The following is a 26,399-nucleotide window of genomic DNA, read 5'->3' on the forward strand; positions in this document are numbered from 1 at the left end:
CTCCAGGAAGTTGTATAAGCTGCACACTACTGCATTCTGGGGAGGAACTTAAAGGGCAGCAATCAGTCCAACAGCATGACAGCTGAGATAGACTAACGAGACGAGAAACTAAACCAAAACAAAGAAATTCAAGGAGGAGGATCTGAAAGGCTCCTGTCAGAGCTTCTTAACTGTCTGGCTGTGACAGTACCCCTCCCTCTACGAGTGGACTCCGGACACTCAGAGCCCACCTTCTCAGGATGGGACCTATGGAAAGCCCTGATGAGACGAGAGGCCTTAATGTCCGTCACTGGGACCCACATCCTCTCCTCAGGACCATAACCCTCCCAATGAATGAGGTACTGGAGGGAACCGCGGACAAGACGAGAATCCACAATCCTAGAGACCTGAAATTCAAGATTTCCATCAACCACAATCGGAGGAGGAGGCAAAGGCGAGGGCACAATAGGTTGAACATAAGGTTTCAATAAGGACTTATGAAAAACATTATGGATCTTCCAAGTCTGAGGAAGATCAAGACGGTAGGCAACAGGATTGATGACAGACAGGATCTTGTAAGGCCCAATAAACCTAGGACCCAACTTCCAGGAGGGAACCTTCAATCTGATATTCTTGGTAGACAACCACACCAGATCACCAACATTCAGGTCCGGACCAGGCACACGTCTCTTATCTGCCACACGCTTATATCTCTCACTCGTGCTCTTTAGATTATCCTGAATCTTTTGCCAAATAGATGACAAAGACGAGGAGAATCTGTCCTCATCAGGTAAACCAGAAGACCCCTCTCCCGAGAAAGTCCCAAACTGCGGATGAAACCCATATGCACCAAAAAATGGTGACTTATCAGAGGACTCCTGACGACGGTTATTTAAAGCAAACTCAGCAAGGGACAAAAAAGAACACCAATCCTCCTGATTCTCCGCCACAAAACAGCGCAGATATGTCTCCAGATTCTGATTGACGCGCTCTGTCTGGCCATTCGACTGCGGGTGGAAAGCAGAAGAGAATGACAACCGAACCCCCAAGCGAGAACAGAAAGCCTTCCAGAATCTGGAAACAAACTGCGTGCCCCTATCAGAGACTATGTCTGAAGGAATACCTTGCAATTTGACAATGTGGTCAATAAATGCCTGCGCCAGCGTCTTAGCATTGGGCAACCCAGGAAAAGGGATGAAATGCACCATTTTGCTAAAACGGTCCACCACCACCAGAATCACAGTCTTCCCCGAGGAACGAGGCAAGTCCGTTATGAAGTCCATGGACAGATGTGTCCAAGGACGGGAAGGAATGGGTAAGGGAAGGAGAGGACCTGATGGCCGTGAATGAGGGACTTTGGCACGAGCGCAAGTCTCGCAAGCTGCCACAAAACCCTCAACCGACTTACGAAGCGCAGGCCACCAGAATCTCCGAGCGATGAGATCCAGTGTGGCTCTTGCCCCCGGGTGCCCAGCAAGGACCGTATCGTGGTGTTCCTTAAAAATCTTGTGTCTCAAAGCGAGAGGCACAAACAACCTCCCAGGAGGACAAAGATCAGGAGCCTCTGACTGGGCTGCCTGCACCTCTGCCTCCAATTCAGGAAAAAGAGCAGAGACCACCACACCTTCAGCCAAAATGGGACCCGGGTCTTCAAAATTCCCACCTCCCGGAAAACAACGTGACAGGGCATCTGCCTTCACATTCTTAACCCCAGGGCGGAACGTGACAACAAAATTAAACCTTGAAAAGAACAAAGACCATCTGGCCTGTCTCGGGTTCAGACGCTTGGCTGACTCCAAGTAGGCCAGATTTTTATGGTCAGTAAACACAGTAATAGGGTGTCTGGCTCCCTCTAGCCAATGGCGCCATTCTTCAAAAGCCAACTTGATGGCCAACAATTCCCTATCTTCCACATCATAATTTCTCTCTGCGGAGGAGAGTTTCTTTGAGAAAAAGGCACATGGTTGCCATTTGGCAGGAGAGGAACCCTGAGACAAGACCGCACCCACACCCACCTCAGAAGCATCAACCTCAACTATGAAGGGTAACGAAATATCAGGTTGTACCAGGATGGGAGCGGAAGCAAAACTCTCCTTGATGTTAGAAAAGGCCTTACGCGCCTCTACCGACCAGGAAGAAAAATCTACCCCCTTTCTGGTCATATCAGTGAGTGGTTTAACAACAGAGGAATAATTCAAAATAAATTTCCTGTAATAATTGGCAAAGCCCAAAAAACGCATCAGCGCCTTCTGATTCTCAGGAAGCTCCCACTCAAGCACAGCGCGGACCTTCTCGGGGTCCATGCGAAAACCAGAAGCGGAGAGAAGAAACCCCAGAAATTGAATTTCTGGAACCGCAAACACACATTTTTCCAGTTTCGCGTATAATTTATTCTCCCGCAGGATGAGCAAGACCTGACGTGAATGTTCCTTATGAGTCTTGAAATCAGGAGAAAAAATCAAAATGTCATCCAAATACACTAATACAAATTTTCCCATTAAATGATAAAAAATGCTGTTCACGAAATGCTGAAAAACGGCTGGGGCATTCATCAAACCAAAAGGCATAACCAAATTCTCAAAATGGCCCTCAGGGGTATTGAAAGCCGTCTTCCATTCGTCTCCTTCTCTGACCCTGACCAGGTTGTATGCCCCTCTTAGGTCTAATTTGGAAAAGACTTTAGCCCCAACAACCTGGTTAAACAAGTCCGGGATCAGAGGAAGCGGATAAGGGTCACGAATAGTGATACTGTTCAGCTCCCTGAAATGCAGACAAGGTCTTAAAGAACCATCTTTTTTCTTAACAAAGAAAAAGCCAGTGGCAACAGGTGACTTCGAGGGTCGTATGTGTCCTTTTCTCAAACTCTCAGAGATATAAGCATGCATAGCGACCCTCTCAGGTTGGGAGAGATTGTATAAACGAGATTTAGGCAGCTTGGCGCCTGGGATGAGATTAATAGGGCAATTGTACTCCCGGTGAGGGGGCAGCTCCTGAACTCCACTCTCAGAGAAGACATCCGAAAATTCAGAGAGGAAAGGTGGTACAGTCTTAGTAGAAACCTCAGAAACAGATGTTATGAGGCAATTCTCTCTGCAAAAGTCACTCCAACCATTTATTTGCCTCGCTTGCCAATCAATGGTGGGGTTATGTTTAGTGAGCCAGGGTAGCCCCAACACTAGAGGAGTAGGCAAACCGCTAAGGACGAAACATGACACATCCTCAACATGAGCATCACTGACAATTAAACGGATATTGTGAACTATGCCCTTTAATGATTTCTGAGAAAGTGGAGCGGAATCAATAGCAAAAACAGGAATATCCTTTCCCAAAGTGCATACCTGGAAACCATGAGTTATTGCAAATTGATTATCAATGAGGTTGACAGCTGCTCCACTATCCACAAAAATCTCACAAAAAATGCTTTTGCTCTCTAGCGCCACCCTAGCAGGCAGGACAAAACGGGAACTACAAGCAAACGGAAAACCATCAATTTCCGCCTCAACCCTGCCAATAGTAACAGACGGAACATTTTTAAAAGATTTTTTCCTTTTAGTTTCTTTATTACTCCCAGAAAACTGCCTGAATCTCCTAGAGGGACAAACATTTGCCAAATGATTTATACCTCCACAACAAAAACAAACCCTCCCATGCGGGCTGAATCTTCTATCGTCAGAGGCAATCAACCCCAGCTGCATGGGCTCCTGCTCAGAAGGGGCTGACAGCGACTGAGACCCCTGCGCACAGAAAGAGACCGCTGCACTGTCCCGGGACTGAGTATGACAGGAAGGAGAGATCTCTCCTCTCTCTCTAAGACGCCTGTCAATACGAACGGCCTGAGACATAGCAGAATCCAAGGAGGTAGGTCTCTCATGAAAGGCAAATGCATCTTTCAATCTCTCTGAAAGACCATGGCAAAATTGACTTCGGAGTGCAGCATCATTCCAACCCGTATCTGCTGCCCATCTCCGAAATTCTGAGCAGTATATCTCTGTGGATTGTTTACCCTGGCATAACAGACGTAGTCTAGACTCAGCCAGAGCAATACGATCCGGATCATCATATATCTGACCCAGGGCTAAAAAGAATTCATCCACTGAACGGAGGGGCCGTGCCCCCTCCGGCAGCGAAAAGGCCCAGGATTGAGCGTTACCCCTGAGCAGCGATATAATGATCCCCACCCTCCGTTTTTCATCACCAGAGGAATGGGGAAGAAGGCGAAAATGGAGTTTGCAAGCCTCTCTAAAACGCACAAAATACTCACTACCCCCGGAGAACGTATCCGGGAGCGAGATCTTAGGCTCAGAACAAACTCCATGAACGCAAGCTGAACCGGTCACTTGAAACTGAGAAAAAGTCTTACGGAGATCAGCTACCTCCAATGAAAGACCCTGGAAGCGTTCAGCCAAAAGTGAAACCGGATCCATGCTTGAGACGGTTTTGGCGGCTTATAATGTCACGGATGGTGTACAGGAAACAAGACAATAATATAAACAATGACTCACTGGATCCACAACTAAGGAACAAAAGGGGACACCCCTGCAAGAGACCTGCCGCTCTCCCTTATTGCTCAGCCTATGCGACCACCCCAAAGGTGGATGGGCGCATATCCACGTACCTCGACTATCTTACACCTGAAGACCCTACAATAGTGAGGGGACATGACCACCGGCTCCCTACACAGACACGGAGGGAGTTAGGGTCACCTGGATCCAGAAAACAGAAAATCATAAATACATAAACAGAACTTATCTTGCAGACGACTGGGGACGGGACTGTGGACTGGGAACAAGGAACAGCATGCACACACACTCCAGGAAGTTGTATAAGCCGCACACTACTGCATTCTGGGGAGGAACTTAAAGGGCAGCAATCAGTCCAACAGCATGACAGCTGAGATAGACCAACGAGATGAGGAACCAAACCAAAACAAAGAAATTCAAGGAGGAGGATCTGAAAGGCTCCTGTCAGAGCTTCTTAACTGTCTGGCTGTGACAACAGCCCAACACCATGCAGGACGTTTGGCATTTGCCAGAGAACACCAAGATTGGCAAATCCGCCACTGGCGCCCTGTGGTCTTCACAGATGAAAGCAGGTTCGCACTGAGCACATGTGACAGACGTGACAGAGTCTGGAGACGCCGTGGAGAACGTTCTGCTGCCTGCAACATCCTCCAGCATGACCGGTTTGGCATTGGGTCAGTAATGGTGTGGGGTGGCATTTCTTTGGAGGGCCGCACAGCCCTCCATGTGCTCGCCAGAGGTAGCCTGACTGCCATTAGGTACCGAGATGAGATCCTCAGACCCCTTGTGAGACCATATGCTGGTGCGGTTGGCCCTGGGTTCCTCCTAATGCAAGACAATGCTAGACCTCATGTGGCTGGAGTGTGTCAGCAGTTCCTGCAAGACGAAGGCATTGATGCTATGGACTGGCCTGCCCGTTCCCCAGACCTGAATCCAATTGAGCACATCTGGGACATCTCGCTCTATCCACCAACGTCACGTTGCACCACAGACTGTCCAGGAGTTGGCAGATGCTTTAGTCCAGGTCTGGGAGGAGATCCCTCAGGAGACCGTCCGCCACCTCATCAGGAGCATGCACAGGCGTTGTAGGGAGGTCATACAGGCACGTGGAGGCCACACACACTACTGAGCCTCATTTTGACTTGTTTTAAGGACATTACATCAAAGTTGGATCAGCCTGTAGTGTGTTTTTCCACTTTAATTTTGAGTGTGACTCCAAATCCAGACCTCCATGGGTTGAAAAATTTGATTTCCATTTTTTTATTTTTGTGTGATTTTGTTGTCAGCACATTCAACTATGTAAAGAACAAAGTATTTCAGAAGAATATTTAATTAATTCAGATCTAGGATGTGTTATTTTTGTGTTCCCTTTATTTTTTTGAGCAGTGTATTAAAGGCCAGTGACAGGTGCAGGGCCTTACGCCAAGTTCACATTTCAATGCATTTAGCACAGACAGCACACATACCCATTTATTTGAAAGTATCTAACCGTGGGTCAGTGAAAAAATCACGGAGACGTGCACTACTTTGGTCTGTGATGCGGACCAAACACACCCATTAAAGTCTATGGGTCCGTGAAAATCACGGACACAACATGGATAGCATCCGTGTTGCATCTGTTTTACACTGACCACTTACAGGAGATGCTTCTGAAATTAATTTTCAGCTGAGCAGTGTCCGTGGAATACGGACGACGCACGGAGGGCAGAAAAGGGACACACAGACCAAACATTTTTCACGGACTTCAAATGGACGCGGAAATGTGAACGAGGAATTAGTATGCCGCCCACTGAGGGCTCATTCACACGACCATACTTATGTATCCGCAGTGTTCCGCAAATTTGTGGAATGGATGCAAACCCTTCATTTCAATGTGGCAGCAAAAGATGCGCACAGCACACTGTTCCGTTCAGTGACCCCGCAAAACAGATAGAGCATGTTCTATTCTTGTCCGCAATTTCTATCATAAGGCTGGCAAAATGCAGGACTTCCGCAAAATGCAGAACGCACACGGCCGGTATCCGTGTTTTGCAGATCTGCAATTTACTGACCACAAAACACATACGGTCGTCTGGACACCAAATTTTGACAGTAACCATGGAGCACCAATACTTAAAAAAGTCTGCTTATTGCAGAAACAGCTCAGCCTAATTTACTAGGCACAGTGAAACATCCCATTCACTGACAGCAAGCACAGATCCTAAAAACCATAAGACATTGTATACTCAGTATATCATTAACTATTTTTCCTTATATTAACTATTTTTCCTTATATTTTTCCTTAAAATGAAAAAATCCTTTAAGTCTAGGGTTTATAATTATTAAGATTGCTCCTACTAATATCACCACGGGTGAATTTTTCGAACAGTTTATTTGCACCATGGGAGGTGATATTTACAATGCCTTTCATGCCTGACAGTTACTTCCATGCTTTATATTCCATTTTTCATATTTCACTGATCTTGCTACTAAGACAAAGAGTTGTTATATATAGTCCTCTGGGTGACATGTGTCACTCCAGCATGACAAGGTAATAGTTATTACTCTCCTGATCTGTCCCAACCCTATCCATATTTATCACCAGACAGGAGCAATGTACCACATGCTGTTCCACGCAAAGATTATGAATATGTAGAGTTTGAGGGAAGGCAATGCGAGAATTTACAATGCTAAAATTGTCCTCTTTCCTATAAATAAATGTTATTTCCTCTTATATATCTATATGTAACAGTTCAAACTGAAAAATAATAGACAAACCTTCAAATAAAATTATATAACACTACCCCTATATAAAAGATTATACAGTAACTACTATAATTTACCTATGTACAAGACTATAAATATTATAATACTGCTCCTATGTACAAGACTATAAATATTATAATACTGCTCCTATGTACAAGATTATAACTATTATAATACTGCCTCCTATGTACAAGAATATAACTACTATAATACTGCCTCCTATGTACAAGACTATAACTACTATAATACTGCCTCCTATGTACAAGAATATAACTACTATAATACTGCCTCCTATGTACAAGAATATAACTACTATAATACTGCTCCTATGTACAAGAATATAACTACTATAATACTGCTCCTATGTACAAGAATATAACTACTATAATACTGCTCCTATGTACAAGAATATAACTACTATAATACTGCATCGTATGTACAAGAATATAACTACTATAATACTGCATCCTATGTACAAGAATATAACTACTATAATACTGCCTCCTATGTACAAGAATATAACTACTATAATACTGCCTCCTATGTACAAGAATATAACTACTATAATACTGCTCCTATGTACAAGAATATAACTACAATAATACTGCCTCCTATGTACAAGAATATAACTACTATAATACTGTCTCCTATGTACAAGAATATAACTACTATAATACTGCCTCCTATGTACAAGAATATAACTACTATAATACTGCTCCTATGTACAAGAATATAACTACTAGAATACTGCTCCTATGTACAAGAATATAACTACTATAATACTGCTCCTATGTACAAGAATATAACTACTATAATACTGCTCCTATGTACAAGAATATAACTACTATAATACTGTCTCCTATGTACAAGAATATAACTACTATAATACTGCTCCTATGTACAAGAATATAACTACTATAATACTGCCTCCTATGTACAAGATTATAACTACTATAATACTGCCTCCTATGTACAAGAATATAACTACTATAATACTGCCTCCTATGTACAAGAATATAACTACTATAATACTGCCTCCTATGTACAAGAATATAACTACTATAACACTGCTCCTATGTACAAGAATATACCTACTATAATACTGCTCCTATGTACAAGAATATAACTACTATAATACTGCTCCTATGTACAAGAATATAACTACTATAATACTGCCTCCTATGTACAAGAATATAACTACTATAATACTGCCTCCTATGTACAAGAATATAACTACTATAATACTGCTCCTATGTACAAGAATATAACTACTATAATACTGCTCCTATGTACAAGAATATAACTACTATAATACTGCTCCTATGTACAAGAATATAACTACTATAATACTGCCTCCTATGTACAAGAATATAACTACTATAATACTGCTTCCTATGTACAAGAATATAACTACTATAATACTGCTCCTATGTACAAGAATATAACTACTATAATACTGCTCCTATGTACAAGAATATAACTACTATAATACTGCTCCTATGTACAAGAATATAACTACTATAATACTGCCTCCTATGTACAAGAATATAACTACTATAATACTGCCTCCTATGTACAAGAATATAACTACTATAATACTGCTCCTATGTACAAGAATATAACTACTATAATACTGCTCCTATGTACAAGAATATAACTACTATAATACTGCTCCTATGTACAAGAATATAACTACTATAATACTGCTCCTATGTACAAGAATATAACTACTATAATACTGCTCCTATGTACAAGAATATAACTACTATAATACTGCTCCTATGTACAAGAATATAACTACTATAATACTGCTCCTATGTACAAGAATATAACTACTATAATACTGCTCCTATGTACAAGAATATAACTACTATAATACTGCCTCCTATGTACAAGAATATAACTACTATAATACTGCCTCCTATGTACAAGAATATAACTACTATAATACTGCCTCCTATGTACAAGAATATAACTACTATAATACTGCCTCCTATGTACAAGAATATAACTACTATAATACTGCTCCTATGTACAAGAATATAACTACTATAATACTGCTCCTATGTACAAGAATATAACTACTATAATACTGCCTCCTATGTACAAGAATATAACTACTATAATACTGCTCCTATGTACAAGAATATAACTACTATAATACTGCCCCTATGTACAAGAATATAACTACTATAATACTGCTCCTATGTACAGGAATATAACTACTATAATACTGCCTCCTATGTACAAGAATATAACTACTATAATACTGCCTCCTATGTACAAGAATATAACTACTATAATACTGCTCCTATGTACAAGAATATAACTACTATAATACTGCCTCCTATGTACAAGAATATAACTACTATAATACTGCTCCTATGTACAAGAATATAACTACTATAATACTGCTCCTATGTACAAGAATATAACTACTATAATACTGCTCCTATGTACAGGAATATAACTACTATAATACTGCTCCTATGTACAAGAATATAACTACTATAATACTGCTCCTATGTACAAGAATATAACTACTATAATACTGCTCCTATGTACAAGAATATAACTACTATAATACTGCTCCTATGTACAAGAATATAACTACTATAATACTGCCTCCTATGTACAAGAATATAACTACTATAATACTGCTCCTATATACAAGAATATAACTACTATAATACTGCCTCCTATGTACAAGAATATAACTACTATAATACTGCTCCTATGTACAAGAATATAACTACTATAATACTGCCTCCTATGTACAAGAATATAACTACTATAATACTGCTCCTATGTACAAGAATATAACTACTATAATACTGCCTCCTATGTACAAGAATATAACTACTATAATACTGCTCCTATGTACAAGAATATAACTACTATAATACTGCTCCTATGTACAAGAATATAACTACTATAATACTGCTCCTATGTACAAGAATATAACTACTATAATACTGCTCCTATGTACAAGAATATAACTACTATAATACTGCTCCTATGTACAAGAATATAACTACTATAATACTGCTCCTATATACAAGAATATAACTACTATAATACTGCCTCCTATGTACAAGAATATAACTACTATAATACTGCTCCTATGTACAAGAATATAACTACTATAATACTGCCTCCTATGTACAAGAATATAACTACTATAATACTGCTCCTATGTACAAGAATATAACTACTATAATACTGCTCCTATGTACAAGAATATAACTACTATAATACTGCCTCCTATGTACAAGAATATAACTACTATAATACTGCTCCTATGTACAGGAATATAACTACTATAATACTGCTCCTATGTACAGGAATATAACTACTATAATACTGCTCCTATGTACAAGAATATAACTACTATAATACTGCCTCCTATGTACAAGAATATAACTACTATAATACTGCTCCTATGTACAAGAATATAACTACTATAATACTGCCTCCTATATACAAGAATATAACTACTATAATACTGCTCCTATGTACAAGAATATAACTACTATAATACTGCTCCTATGTACAAGAATATAACTACTATAATACTGCTCCTATGTACAAGAATATAACTACTATAATACTGCCTCCTATGTACAAGAATATAACTACTATAATACTGCTCCTATGTACAAGAATATAACTACTATAATACTGCTCCTATGTACAAGAATATAACTACTATAATACTGCTCCTATGTACAAGAATATAACTACTATAATACTGCCTCCTATGTACAAGAATATAACTACTATAATACTGCTCCTATGTACAAGAATATAACTACTATAATACTGCTCCTATGTACAAGAATATAACTACTATAATACTGCTCCTATGTACAAGAATATAACTACTATAATACTGCTCCTATGTACAAGAATATAACTACTATAATACTGCTCCTATGTACAAGAATATAACTACTATAATACTGCTCCTATATACAAGAATATAACTACTATAATACTGCCTCCTATGTACAAGAATATAACTACTATAATACTGCCTCCTATGTACAAGAATATAACTACTATAATACTGCCTCCTATGTACAAGAATATAACTACTATAATACTGCTCCTATGTACAAGAATATAACTACTATAATACTGCTCCTATGTACAAGAATATAACTACTATAATACTGCCTCCTATGTACAAGAATATAACTACTATAATACTGCTCCTATGTACAAGAATATAACTACTATAATACTGCTCCTATGTACAAGAATATAACTACTATAATACTGCTCCTATGTACAAGAATATAACTACTATAATACTGCTCCTATGTACAAGAATATAACTACTATAATACTGCTCCTATGTACAAGAATATAACTACTATAATACTGCCTCCTATGTACAAGAATATAACTACTATAATACTGCTCCTATGTACAAGAATATAACTACTATAATACTGCTCCTATATACAAGAATATAACTACTATAATACTGCTCCTATGTACAAGAATATAACTACTATAATACTGCTCCTATGTACAAGAATATAACTACTATAATACTGCTCCTATATACAAGAATATAACTACTATAATACTGCCCCTATGTACAAGAATATAACTACTCTAATACTGCTCCTATGTATAAGAATATAACTACTATAATACTGCCCCTATGTACAAGAATATAACTACTATAATACTGCTCCTATGTACAAGAATATAACTACTATAATACTGCTCCTATGTACAAGAATATAACTACTATAATACTGCTCCTATGTACAATAATATAACTACTATAATACTGCCTCCTATGTACAAGAATATAACTACTATAATACTGCCTCCTATGTACAAGAATATAACTACTATAATACTGCCTCCTATATACAAGAATATAACTACTATAATACTCCCCCTATGTACACGAATATAACTACTATAATACTGCTCCTATGTACAAGAATATAACTACTATAATACTGCCTCCTATGTACAGGAATATAACTACTATAATACTGCCTCCTATGTACAAGAATATAACTACTATAATACTGTTCCTATGTACAAGAATATAACTACTATAATACTGCCTCCTATGTACAAGAATATAACTACTATAATACTGCTCCTATGTACAAGAATATAACTACTATAATACTGCCTCTTATGTACAAGAATTTAACTACTATAATACTGCTCCTATGTACAAGAATATAACTACTATAATACTGCTCCTATATACAAGAATATAACTACTATAATACTGCCCCTATGTACAAGAATATAACTACTATAATACTGCTCCTATGTACAAGAACATAACAAGTACAGTTCTACCTACTGTGCACAATATAAAAATCTTACTACTTCTTTTATATCACACATAGCCTTTTGCATACAGTATGTATAGGGAGTATAGTGACAGTGTCTGATGCTCTGTATGTGGGGGTTACTGCTCTGCTCAGTCATATAGTCGGTTAGGAGATATCCTGTCTTACAGATTATTAGCTATTTCACAGTAAAGCAGACACTTCATGACTGGACGTTGTACTGTCGGACGGTTTTTAAATGTACGGACCCTCAAGTCCCATACAAGATGGGCATGAGAAACGGAGGAATAAATAGTCAGGAACGCTCAAAATCTTCTTTTTGTATCATGGACCTTTCTTTACTCCCAGAAAGAAACAACCGATGCCTTTGATTTTAAGCCTGGATTAGGGCTGTCCTAAATTTTCCAGGCATACAAAATGCAAGAGATACATTTGAGTCTCGTGTATTAGACCGTCTGCACCCCTAGTGCCCCTCCTATCCCTTCCCTCCCATACATAAAGTGTCATTTTATTGCAGGTAAGAGCTGTCTCATGACTTCAGAACTGAAGATAAATTGAGACATTTTGCATCAGCGTCCAAATCCAAGATTCTCTTCAAGATGAAGACAATTGATGAAGGTGCTCAAAGCCGCCCCCCTCATCGAAGGCTTCTAGATGGATGAGTGATTGCAGAGAGCGATAGCACAGTCAAGGAGTCGGGAAATACTAGAACTCGTTACAAAGGAACTTTTTTTTCTCAAATGTTCCTCAAGAAGCACACAGATACAGGAGAATAGTTTTCTGCCCTAGACCTGTATCTAAATACCCTGGCCAAGGCAAAGTCCCCCTGGCAAATGCCCCTCCACCCCCTCCTCTCCCAGCAGCACCCCTTCCATTTGGCATAACATTAGATGACGCTCCTCAGATATTTTACTGATATTTCCTGTGATGTCACTGGTCCCTAACAGATTTACTTTCATGGTGATGTCACTGGTTCTAACTGATTTTCTACCTGCCTTGATGATGTCTTTGGCTCATGGAGATCTATAAGGTTCTTAGAGAAGTGAAAGATCTCCTTCCATAACACTGGGCATCTAATAGGTGATGTCACTGATTGTTAGAGAGCTGTTTTGTCTATTGGTTCAGTGATGTCATCAGTTCCTAGAGGTCTAAAATCTTTAGACCTTGATGATGTCACAGGAACCTGAAGATCTGGTGCCATGATAAGGGGCAAGCACCCTCACTGGTCTCTGGAGGTATGATAGAGCTCATGCCTCCAGTACTGCACTCATGATGCAACATAATTACAATGTTTCCTTCTGTAGTAAATTAGTAACAGAAGAAACAGCTGTAATAAGATGTGAGGCCTGAACTGCAGGAACATTGGCCCAGTAGTTCACAGCGGGCCGGCCCCGTCCTGCTCTCCCCATGCTTCCCCGACAGATTCACCGATGGGGGCAATGAAGTGAGCCCGTCAGAGCCGGAAAATATCTCTTCTTCCTCTCAGCAGGAATTCTATAGTATAGTATAAGGCGCCGACGCCTGGAACGTATCCAGTCCACTGATTCAGCTATATTTGCTATTAAAACCCCTTTCTGGCATGGCGACTTTCCATTTTTGCAGTTTTGTTTTTAACTCCCTGCCTTCCCAGAGATATAGCTTTTTATTTTTCCATTCACGTAGCTGTATGAGGACTGGTTGTGCTGTCTGAAGGCACCAGTTTATATTGCAGACGATGTAGTGGGAGAATTGAACAAAATTCTAGCATTGGAAAAAACTCAATTCTGTTTTATAAGGTTCTATCTATCTATCTATCTATCTATCTATCTATCTATCTATCTATCTATCTATCTCATATCTATCTATCTATCTATCTATCTATCTATCTATCTATCTAATATCTATCTATCATCTATCTATTATCTATCTATCTATCTATCTATCTATCTAATATCTATCTATCATCTATCTATCATCTATCTATCTATCTATCTATCTATCTATCTATCTATCTATCTATCTATCTAATATCTATCTATCTATCTATTTCATATCTATCTACCTACTATATCTACCATATCTATCTATGTATCTCATATCTATCTATCTAATATCTAATATCTATCTATCCATCCTCATATCTATCTCATATCTATCTCATATCTATCTATCTATCTATCTATCTATCTATCTATCTATCTATCTATCTATCTATCTATCTCATATCTATCTATCTATCTATCTATCTATCTATCTATCTATCTATCTATCTATCTATCTCTCTATCTATCTAAACAAAAATACAACAGCAGCACAGTTAGAAAAAAAACGAAATAGGGTGCAAATCTTCTCGGGGAAGGTGGGCGACCATTCCACTGTACAATATTTCCAGCCTGACGAAGGCCTCATTGAGTCGGCTGAAACGTTGTCTGGGAATAAATTGGGTCATCACCTTTCACTTTTATCTGGAGTGCTGCCTCATTTTTTGGAAATATCTATCTATCTAGATATACATTTCACCTCCAGATTAAGGGCTCATGCACATGCCCATATTGTTCTTCAGAGTTGTATCCGTTTTTTCACAGACAGCACAATGACCTAATTATTTCTATGGGGTCATGCAGACATCCGTTTTTTTGCAGATCCTGATTATAAAATCCCAGTTCTGCTCCTATTCGTGTCCATACTTGTGGAAGACAATGGCCCTTTCTGTTGATGGCAGTGAGAAAAATACGGAATGCACAGAAAAGCGGCGTGAATTTAGCAGATTATCGACATACGGACGAGGCCAAATGCAGAAGACCATAACCATGCAGGGTTCAGGCGACACCTCTGTGGCCCAGCTCTCCCACTGTGCCCTATACCAGTGCTTTGTGATCACAGTGGTGCTTAAAGAAGGGGGAGGGGGGACAACTGCGACCGGTTCTGGCAGCCGGTGAAATACGTTCTTCATAAGATCACCGGGGATTGCTCCGGCTTTCATGTACAGATAAAAGGAAGGAAAACTGAACTGTTATGAGGCACTAAACTCAGGCGGGTAACGACAGCTTGCAATTAACTATTTTTTTGCTGACACTGATATGAAGGGCATACTGTATTTCTAAATATGTGGGTGATGGGACAACGCACAAACAGACGGGGATTTTCCTCTTCTACCCCCTTGAGCTGCATAATTAGGAGTTATTAAATTTGTGAGATATTGTGGACAGGGTAGAGACATCTTTCATAGGGACCCAGATTATGTCTGCAGAGTTGGTAACAGAAAACTGGTGCGGGCACGCAAATAGCAGACCTTCCAGAATAACTATGGCGGTAGAAAGAGAAGTCAGAAAGCAGGGTCAAAACCAGGAGAGACAGACTTAGTCATTGTAGTGCACAAGGGGTGAATCCAGAGAAAGGTCAAGGCCAGTTATCAGGAGAGTCAAGAAAAGGAGACACAGAGTTAATCCAGAAAAAGAAAAAAACAGTAGTCAGTTCACCGGGTGAGTCAATATAATCAGGCACAACAGACACAGGGTTAATCCAGGAATAAACCAGTAGTCAGTTCACATGGTGAGTCAATAGAATCAGACACAGGGTTAATCCAGAAAAAAACCAGTAGTCAGTTCACCGGGTGAGTCAATATAATCAGACACAGGGTTAATCCAGAAACAAACCAGTAGTCAGTTCACCAGAAGAGTCAATATAATCAGACACAGGGTTAATCCAGAAACAAACCAGTAGTCAGTTTACCAGGAGAGTCAATATACAGGAATAGGATGTTGCATAGTATAGGGTCTTGATACAAATGAAATGACACGTCAATTTTCAGCTCTTCCTCATATAGACCTTTGATTACACTGGTCAGGATGTCTGAACCTACCTGAAGTGTTAGACACATTCATATAAATGAATATAAAATTCCACGGAGGAGAAAGTCTGCTGGTGGGATCGGCCATACATCTGCAATTGGGTCACACATCAAGGCTGCCACTTGGATTGGTACTACCACCCCACAGGAGAAAAATGGAAGCAGAGCTGGGGTAATTCCCAAATAAAACACTAGGGGACCTGAAAGACACAAAAAAAAAATCATTGTTTCAGCATTGTATTATGTTTCAGAAATCCACCTTAGACGGACTCTGCAGGGTTCATGGGTCTGCACCTTGAAGTGTATCTCCACCAAAGAATAGCATTTCGTTTTTAAATCACAATTTCAATGCTGACTTATTTTATTCTATTTCTTCATGGAGTTCAAAGCCCAGGTTTTCTGATACAAAGTCTCGAATCCCCTGCAAAAGACATAGCATTAAATTATAAAATTCTGTCTACATTCAGTCACCACTAGAGGGAGCTCAAGTCATAAGACCTGATTCAGCTGCCATTGAACTCAATTATGAATCCAGCAAGCTCTTGAGCGCCCTCTGGTGGTGGCTGCAGTTAGCCAGAATTTTATAATCTAACTCTATGTCTATGCAGGTGATCTGGAGCCAAGTAACATATAAACAGAGCTCCGTCTGTTATAAAGATATATCAAGAAATTCATCGGTGCATTATTTCGAACCTAAAAATGACATGATGTTCAAAGTTGGAGTCATATTTGTGTCAACATCCAGCATCAGCCGTCAGCGTGGGAACCTATCTGGGCCCTGGCAGGATAGAGGAATTTTCTTTGAAGCATATTGAATTGTAATTAGCAATTTCCCAAGACAGAAATACAGAATGAAGCGTTCTTATCTCCAGTTCCCACAATAACCCAGATATTTGTTCCAATTCCGCACTCCCTATTGATCCTACTCCAGTTTATGCTTCTATATCATCTGCAGGTTTGTTACAGTGTGTATAGTACAGGTTGTCTATGATGTGTAAAGCTTCCCTTATACACTATGTGATTAATTAATAGGAATTTTCTGTCCCCCTCGTTAGGTGGACACAGAATTTCAATATTTTTACCATTATGTCATTGTAGGCCCCACATTCCACGCTGATTCATTTCTTAATTTATGTTAATATATTTGCAGAGCGGTCAGAGATGTGTCATTCTCATGCAAAGATCCAAATCCCCTGATACAATTTTGGCTTTCTGCAGCCGCCACTAGGGGGAGCTCACTTCATACTATTTTACAGTATTCCTGAATTCGATGCAGTAAGCTCTTCAGCTCCCCCTAGTGGCGGCTGCAGACAGATGGGATTTTGCAGTAAAGTCTATGCAGGAGATTTGGAGCTCTGTATTGGACAAACACATCTCTGATGATTCCGATCGAGTGCATTTTAAAGAATGGAATAATAGATACAATTGCTGTGAGGATAATTGCTCCGTCATGACGCCATATTTCCTCAGCGCAAATGTGTTGACTGATGGGTTACAACTGTCCACATTCTAACGGGCCCGGGAACGCAGCAGTTACGTGTGGATATTGATGCAGATGGCGATTTTGACCCATATAATGCCCCTATGATAATGCTGACCACACAGAGGGCATGATGGGAAGTTCTTCCATGGGGATATAGGAGCAAACATGTTGTAGGAAGAGGGGCTATAAGTTACTACAAAACTTTTTTATACCAACGTACCGTACCTACAGCCCTAGAGCTAGAGGGGCACGCCCCGCAGCATCATGGTGAGGACTGGGGTGAATTATTACATCCTCCTTCCCGAACAATCCGTTAATCTTTATTTCTTAGAGCGCTGAGAGCTGGGTCTGCCTGACTGCTCCAGAAACAGAAAGAGACGTCAGGATAATTCAATTACTAACCAAAATATAAGAAATGGAAAGAGAGGAATGAGACCGTTCCACTGGATAATTCCGATCTCTCATATTAATCAGCCTGAGAGGTGAACGGCTTAATACAGACACGGCCGAATATCCCGTCCCCTGACTGTATACTAATCAGCACAGAACACTGTGTACTGCGGACAGGATACACATGGATGGGACACGGGTTGTAGCAATGAGGGTGCAGGAGTAGTAATCACACAGAGGATGACCCCCCTGCGATATTAGAAACCGCCAGTATTATACACGTCACATGGTAGGTGGTGACCCAAAAGTTTTCATGTATGCTTAAACACGATACTGAAAGATTCCTGAAAGCAAAATATTATTCCTTGACTACAATGATAGACGATCACCCAGCAATACCGTCTGCTGTTTCCAATAGCAAGGATACGTAATGTATGTAGACAGGGACTCCACCAGCAGAATAGCGAGTGCAGCTCTGGAGTATAATACAGGATGTAACTCAGGATCAGTACAGGATAAGTAATGTAATGTATGTACACAGTGACTGCACCAGCAGAATAGTGAGTGCAGCTCTGGAGTATAATACAGGATGTAACTCAGGATCAGGACAGGATAAGTAATGTATGTACACAGTGACTCCACCAGCAGAATAGTGAGTGCAGCTCTGGAGTATAATACAGGATGTAACTCAGGATCAGTACAGGATAAGTAATGTAATGTATGTACACATTGACTGCACCAGCAGAATAGTGAGTACAGCTCTGGAGTATAATACAGGATGTAACTGAGGATCAGTGTCACGGTGCGGTTCACCGTCACGTGGATTGCCGTGCAGGCTGGCTGCATGCCTTCTGTGTGCTGGATGCGGTATCTGGTGTGTTCCTTCCCGTGTGTGTGTACCCCCCTTTTGGCTGTATCGTCTCCCTGTGGGTATTCAGGTTGTGAATATTCAGTGAGTGCAGCTCTGGAGTATAATACAGGATGTAGCTCAGGATCAGTACAGGATAAGTAATGTATGTACACAGTGACTGCACCAGCAGAATACTGAGTGCAGCTCTGGAGTATAATACAGGATGTAACTCAGGATCTGTACAGGGTAAGTAATGTATGTACACCGTGACTTCTTTTACGTAGATTATATCTTTATATAAACTGCACAATGGTGGTTAAAACCCATGTTGTAAAGTCAGCTACTCCAGCAACCAGAGGTCTAGAATCACAGCTCGCGCTGCACATTCTGTCTACCTGCAGTCACCACTGGGGGGAGCTGATGAGATTATTGCATACTGATTATACTGTGAACTCAATAATACATCAGCTCCCTCTAGTAAGGGTTGAAGCAACTCAGCAGAGTACCAGAGGATCCTCTGATTGGCCCAAGCTCTAACAAACTGCGGACCCCTAATAAATCATGGCCCTTAAGGTCTAGCAGTAGCCGATCTCATTTGCAGCAGATCTTGGTACCAGCTCTTGTACTGCGCACTGGTATCAGCATGCTGCATTGTTCTTCCCTGGTACCCGTTACTTATGCCGTTACATTTACATTGTATTCTATAGAGGACAGACTGGATAACGGATCAGGAAATCTACGTGTTCTACCATTTACTGGTGGAATAGTAGAGCATGCAGCTATATTATAAATGTGAACAGCTTGCTATTTTCCATTACTACGTGACAGATAACGCCCGAGATTCCACACTGCAGGTAACGATCCGGCCGTGCTTTCGGGGTGCACACCCTGCAAATCTTTTCAAACTGTTTCCATACAGCACACATGAAGGCACTCGGCGAAAGAAGCGACAAGTCTCTTGTATCCATAGCAACCCGCGCTATTACCCCCCGTCTTAATGTAGCAGGGTAGGCGCACCGCTGCGAAAAGACACTCTCCGATTGGACATATGTGGCATCCAGCTGTGCCGCGTACAATGGGAGCCCTCATTTCTCCAAATTGGTTTCACTTTTGTTTTCTTTCCGCCGCCATGCTCTTTCTTCTGGAAAATGGTTGTTTTATTTGTTTCTATCAGGGTTGAGTCTATAAAACTATCATTGCTCGCGTCATCGTCTTCTGTCTGTTTCTGGGAAAGCTGGGTGACGATCACAAGGAAATGGATAAGGGACAGTTCACATCTCCGTTTCGTTTTCCGTTCCTCTGATCTGTCAGAACAGAAAAAAAACAGGATTCTGTATAAAAATGCATCCTGTTGCACATTTGCCAGCTGTTTGAGTCATTTCTGTCAGAGATCCGTTTTTTTTTTCAGTGTAAACAAACGGATCTCAGACGAAAGTGGCTCAAACGGATGCGAAATGTGCAACATTTTTTTGTTCTGACTGATCAGAAGAACGGCGTAGCTAGGCAAAGGTGTCAGGCGAAAAGGCTAGAGCAACGTAACAGCTGATACATTATGTCCAATGAAATGACAACCAGGATAACGTTGCGACATACAGATGTCGGTTCTACCGGAGACTATAGGTGGCCATAAACAAGATAGAAACTGGTTGAAGTTGTAGTAGTACAAAAAAAACATCTGGTGAACGATCTGTTCGCAGACACGGCCATACACATTTGAGTCCATATTGGATGTTATGGTTAATCAAACTGCCCACTTCAATGAAACCAGGCGATGGATGAAAGATCTTTCTGGTAAAATCCTTTCAAAGAGAGATTTTTTTGGTCTAACCATCATGCAAAAATATTAAATACACCCAACTTCTTTGCAGAGGATGATAGTCTGTCGTCAGTTGGCTAAATTTCAACCAACGAATGTTTGTTTTGGTTGCAATCATCAGTTTTGATCTCCTTTAGATTACTGTCTGTGGGCACCTCTATCCTCTCCAGGTCTATGGGAGACCTATCCTCTGCAAGTCTACCGGAGACCTATCCTCTGCAAGTCTACCGGAGACCTATCCTCTGCAAGTCTACCGGAGACCTATCCTCTGCAAGTCTACCGGAGACCTATCCTCTGCAAGTCTACCGGAGACCTATCCTCTGCAAGTATCACGGTCGGCGTGACTATCACATACGTGACACAGAGGGAGGGAACAAGGAAGGCCCTGCCCAAGTGAGAGGGAAGGTGGTGACCCCTGACTCACCTAGCGGCTGGCACCTGGCTGCCCTGACGTCCCTAGACGGGTTCCTCACCCGTACGCCGATCACGTGCCTAAAGCCCTGGCTTTCCCTAAGCTGAGCCCTAGATAGTGAACAGGGCGGTGGGAACACTAGTCCGCACCACTAGCTCTAAAGGAAAACACCAAGGGAAGGACAGACAATACAAACATATAATCCCAGGTGGGCGACAACAGGAGACAACAAGAAGCCCAACAGGGATCCGGAGGGTAGCACACAGGAACAACAACCAGGATTAACCACTCCAGTGGGTCAGTATAGATGTCCAGGCAGGAAGCTCTATAACTCGCAACTAGAGAAGTGTGAGGGGAGAATATAAGGAGGTTGGGAGTGGCAGACAAGAAACAGCTGAGGAGGGGAAGCTACGGATCCCTGATTGAGACAAAAAGGATAGCAAGGCAAACACAGAAAACAATCACTAAGAAACAATGTGATCTTTAGATATAGAGCGCGCAGCCACCCGCTGCGACCTCCTGACCCCGGGTATAACGGAGTCAGACGTGGCTCTAGATACCCTCGTGACAGCAAGTCTACCGGAGACCTATCCTCTGCAAGTCTACCGGAGACCTATCCTCTGCGAGTCTACCGGAGACCTATCCTCTGCGAGTCTACCGGAAACCTATCCTCTGCGAGTCTACCGGAGACCTATCCTCTGCAAGTCTACCGGAGACCTATCCTCTGCAAGTCTACCGGAGACCTATCCTCTGCAAGTCTACCGGAGACCTATCCTCTGCAAGTCTACTGGAGACCTATCCTCTGCAAGTCTACTGGAGACCTATCTTCTGCAAGTCTATTGGAGACCCATCATCTGCAAGTCTACTGGAGATGTGTCATTTACAAGTCTACTGGAGACCTATCCTCGGTTACACAGCTTGCATTGTGAAGCAGATTCTGGATGACTCTGGATTACAGACGAGTAAATCAATTCTAACAAATCAATTTGTCTCCTCAGCAGTACTTCTTCACCTGCCGCTAGATTGACAGGGCTGGACATTTAGTCGCCCCTGACAATTTCCTGCCTGTGCCATTGCTGCAATTAGCACTAGGACTGTGCAGGTGGGCGCTTCTTCACTCCTCACAGGTAAAGTCCTGCAGATGAGACAAATCTACCGGTATTTGCCTATCCTTGTCAGCAAAATAGACAAGAATAGGACATGTTCTATCTTTTTTGTAAAATGGCCATGCGGACATACGGAATGGACATGTCCGGTTTTTCTTTTGTAGACCCATTGAAGTGAATGGTTCCGTATACGGGTCGCAAAAAAGAAATAATGGAACGGACGCTGAAAAAACTACGATCGTGTGCTCGATCCCTTAGGCTAGGGTCACATCTGCATTGGAGGATCCATCGCCGATTTTGTCTTAAATTCGGGAAAAAATAGGCGGCAAAATGACGGACGCCATGATAAAAATCCACGGGGCAGCGGCATGGCCAAAGAAGAGAATCCTAAAAACATTTTTTTAAAAAATTCTAAAATTGCAGGTGTTATCAGCAAAAATGAAGATGTAAATTCGCCTGAAGCCGGCGCAGTCACTCGTGCGGACGGACGAGGGCGCCTGTCCCGACTCCCGCCCATTAGTCACTGCTCACTAATTACACCGCAGCCTGGTTTCATCGGGCCGTGTTCATTAATTTGTTTCCGAATGTCGGCGAAGAGAAGCCAAGGTCAGCGGCTGGAGCGAGGGGCTGATTTCGCAGTTTAACACGCGAGATGCTAAGTACTGGCCTTTTGTTTCTGGTGATGTTGAGCGGATGAATTATGCAGGGATTGCTGTGATTAGGTTTGTGGAAGGGCTCTGATTAATGGCAGTTCTGCCCTTTTTAAAACCAGAGATTAATTCTCCTCTTCTTCTGCCTGGTGGTAACCTTGTGGCCGCCAGAGGAGCGCCGAACCCGCCGGGCGGCTGCGGTAAGTCCGCAACAGGTCTAGGCTGCCCTTTAAAATGGGAGCTTTGCCCACTGTATCTTAAAACAGTGCTCTCTAACTCTTGCCATGCGCAGAACTACCACTCCCAAACGTGTCAGGATATGCTGGATGTTTTGCAGTGGCACCACATGTCGCATAGGGCAGTGGTCTCCAACTTGTGGCTGTTGCAGAACTACCACTCTCAGCATGCCCTGGACAGAATATCTCTCGGCTCTCCTGACATTTCTGTTTTAGTAAATACTTGTATCCCCCACCAAACATTACATTTAGAGCATTTGTTTTCTCAGCTCTTTCTGTAGTGCCTGAACCGTAGTGCCTGAACTCTGTTATTCCTGCTGGAAATGGTAACTGTCAATTAACAGTTATTCCTCTTGTCATTGGGGGGGGGGGGGGGGGGTTACCTTATACACTCTGATACTGTCTAATCAGTGCTGGTAGTGTCAGACTATATATAGGATTGCACCCTATGGACAAGGGGGACGGTAACGCTCAGTGGTCAATTTATTCCTACATTCCAAGAGGAATAACAGAGGAATGGAACAAAATCAAAGGTGCTTCTGAATTGGGGGGATACAAGCAGTTGTTATAACAGACAGGTCGGGTGAGCTGAGAGGTCCCTTGTAAAGTAGGAGGCAGTAGCTCCAAGGGGGGTGCTATAGGAGGTCCCAGTGGTTGAGGGGCCCAATGGCACGGTACATGGTCGATGGGGTCCCTGTTAAAGATTTTGCAATGGGGCCCAGAAGTTTTAAGTTACACCTCCTTAAAGGGGTATTCTAATGGATAGCTGATTGACTGGAAAACCCCTTTAAGGCATCTATACTTTGAGACTTCAAGTTCATCAAATGTTTTGGGTGAGAATGTCCATGAATTACAGTATATATATATATACACACTTTATGTTATGTCTATTAATGAAATATTACACCACGAAGGGGTGGAGCTGTGACAACATCTCACAAGCAGAGAGCAGTTGCCATGGCGGTTATTGCAGCATTTAATTTGAGGATCCTATGACTTTAAAAACCAAGGATAATATAGAATTTTAATAGGGGAATTATAATTTTTTTTTGGGGGGGGCGGGGGGACATTCTTGGGGGGACTTTGTTTTGGGTAGAATTGCCCTTTAAGAACCTTACAATATCAAAAATTTGGAAAAACAAGTTTTTTTTTAAACAAGTCGTGAACACGTCAGCGTCTCTTTCATGCTCCTCTTTTGTATAGTCCATGACCGTCAGCGGCTTTTGTGTGCCTCATTGTATTTCGTATCTAGGAGCAGCTTGACGGAGCCGAGGATCCTGGGGGGGCAGGTACGTATCCACGCAGTCCCACAATGCGGCATCAATGCAAAGAGCGGGCGACGAGAGCAGAACTGCGGTTAATTTAATTAGCTCATGACATGACTCCTCTCGTCTCACGTGCCGCATCCAGGCATCTGCTGCTCGGAAAGAAAAGGATTTCTGCAGAACAATGAACCCCGGTGCCTGAAAGTAGCTGCAGGATATAAAAAAATATATATATACCCACAATGCAACGTCAGGTGCGCAAATCACATCGGCAGGGGGCGGCTCTCTAAGGTCAGAACAAAGTCAGCTTTAGCAGCAACCGGAGTAGAAGAAAAGCCTGTCCACGCTCCATGTCCTTACTGTACAGATATAACAAGTGACCCAGTGGCCCTATGACCTAGAATGCGGCCACACATTGCCATGAGCCAGCTGACCCTTGCATCGGAGAGGCTAGCTTTAGAGTATAAGGTCACAATTTAAAGGGGTATTCCTACTTCACTTGAGTGGTGGGCACATATAGGAGGAGCCCCCTGTATGTGACCAAGGTGAGGTTTTTAGAGTTGAGACCCTCCACCTGTCAGACATTTAGAGTAAAGATGGTTGTAAGGTTTTAAATTAAAGACTATACTCCATTCACATCCAAAGCTGCATTCTTGCTGCAGCTTTTGCCTTGATTTTGAACGCATTGCAGCCATTTTGTTAAAACTGGTGTCACCGTGAGGAGTGGAAACCCTAACCGGTTCCTGATAACACGCATCAGAGTACAGAAGCATGCAGAAGCCCGCACACCGGGGGTTTTGTTGCGTGATTTTTGTCTTGTTTTTCCAAAAATTGGCAAAATCGAGAAAGAACCTCACAGGTTTAAGAAATGGATCACAGCGACGTTTGCTTGGTATGAACAGAGTGGTCGTCTGGGTTACAGAGAGATTAGAACGGAAAGAAGCTGAATTTCGAATGCTGCTCTGGACGTGACTGGAGTAGAAGATGAATAAAGCAAACTATTTACAACTCGCTACTATGTGTAGATTAGACCTGAAACATTCAGCTCTGCTGGTGCCTACAGGTGACAGATTAGCAGAGCTGAATATGACACGGGTTGGGCGGCTGCAGCACCGCAGTGCATGTGGAAGGTCGGAGCTGCTATCGATCGGCCCATAGACTCATGTCTCTTTCATGACACTTTATGAAGGACATTTGCTGCTCCCTCAATTATTCAATAATATCCACCGCCAGACTAATTGAATCCATAGGACGTGAGCACGCAGAGGTTACCGCACATATAGACCGTGCTTAACTCTGCCCAAAGCATTTAGATCCAATGACATCAATGGGGGTCACATACTTATACTGAGTGCAGCCGACACCGGTCAGGCCGGTTAATCATTCCGGATGAGATGTTTGTGCGCGGGCAGATCGGGTCAATGATGACGGAAGCAAAAATCCATTCTTTATGTGCAGAGATAGCAAGGTTGCCTACATAATTTGGGGCCTTTAAGTCCCAAAGCCTGCCTATTTCATTTCAAGCCCCTCCCCCTTTGGCACCGACCACACCTTTCCCGATACTGGAAGGTAGAAGTCACACCGGGCCCTAATGCCTTAAAGGGCCCTGCAAACCCACCTTAAAGGGATTGTCCCACGAAAAATACTTTACAGTTTTCAAATCAGCACCTGGATCTGAATACTTTTGTAATTGTATGTAATTAAAAATTTAGCATAGCCAGTGAGTTATTAAATAAAATGTATCTGTATAGCGCCACCTGCTGTTTGTTTTTTTCTTATTTC

General features: G+C 41.8%; 1 protein-coding gene across 2 annotated transcripts in view; it reads right to left on the bottom strand.

Moving 5' to 3' along the window:
* The window catches only part of LOC120979535 (G-protein coupled receptor 22-like), a 182,714-nt gene that overhangs the window by 28,573 nt on the left and 127,742 nt on the right, over positions 1–26,399 (bottom strand). For both annotated transcript variants that reach the window (XM_040408337.1, XM_040408338.1), the window contains exon 2: positions 16,422–16,609. The gene's annotated coding sequence lies outside the window, so the exon portion shown is untranslated. The remainder of the gene's footprint in view (positions 1–16,421; positions 16,610–26,399) is intronic.

The sequence above is a fragment of the Bufo bufo genome, chromosome 9 (assembly GCF_905171765.1).
Source record: "Bufo bufo chromosome 9, aBufBuf1.1, whole genome shotgun sequence".
NCBI classification, from domain to species: Eukaryota; Metazoa; Chordata; class Amphibia; order Anura; family Bufonidae; genus Bufo; species Bufo bufo.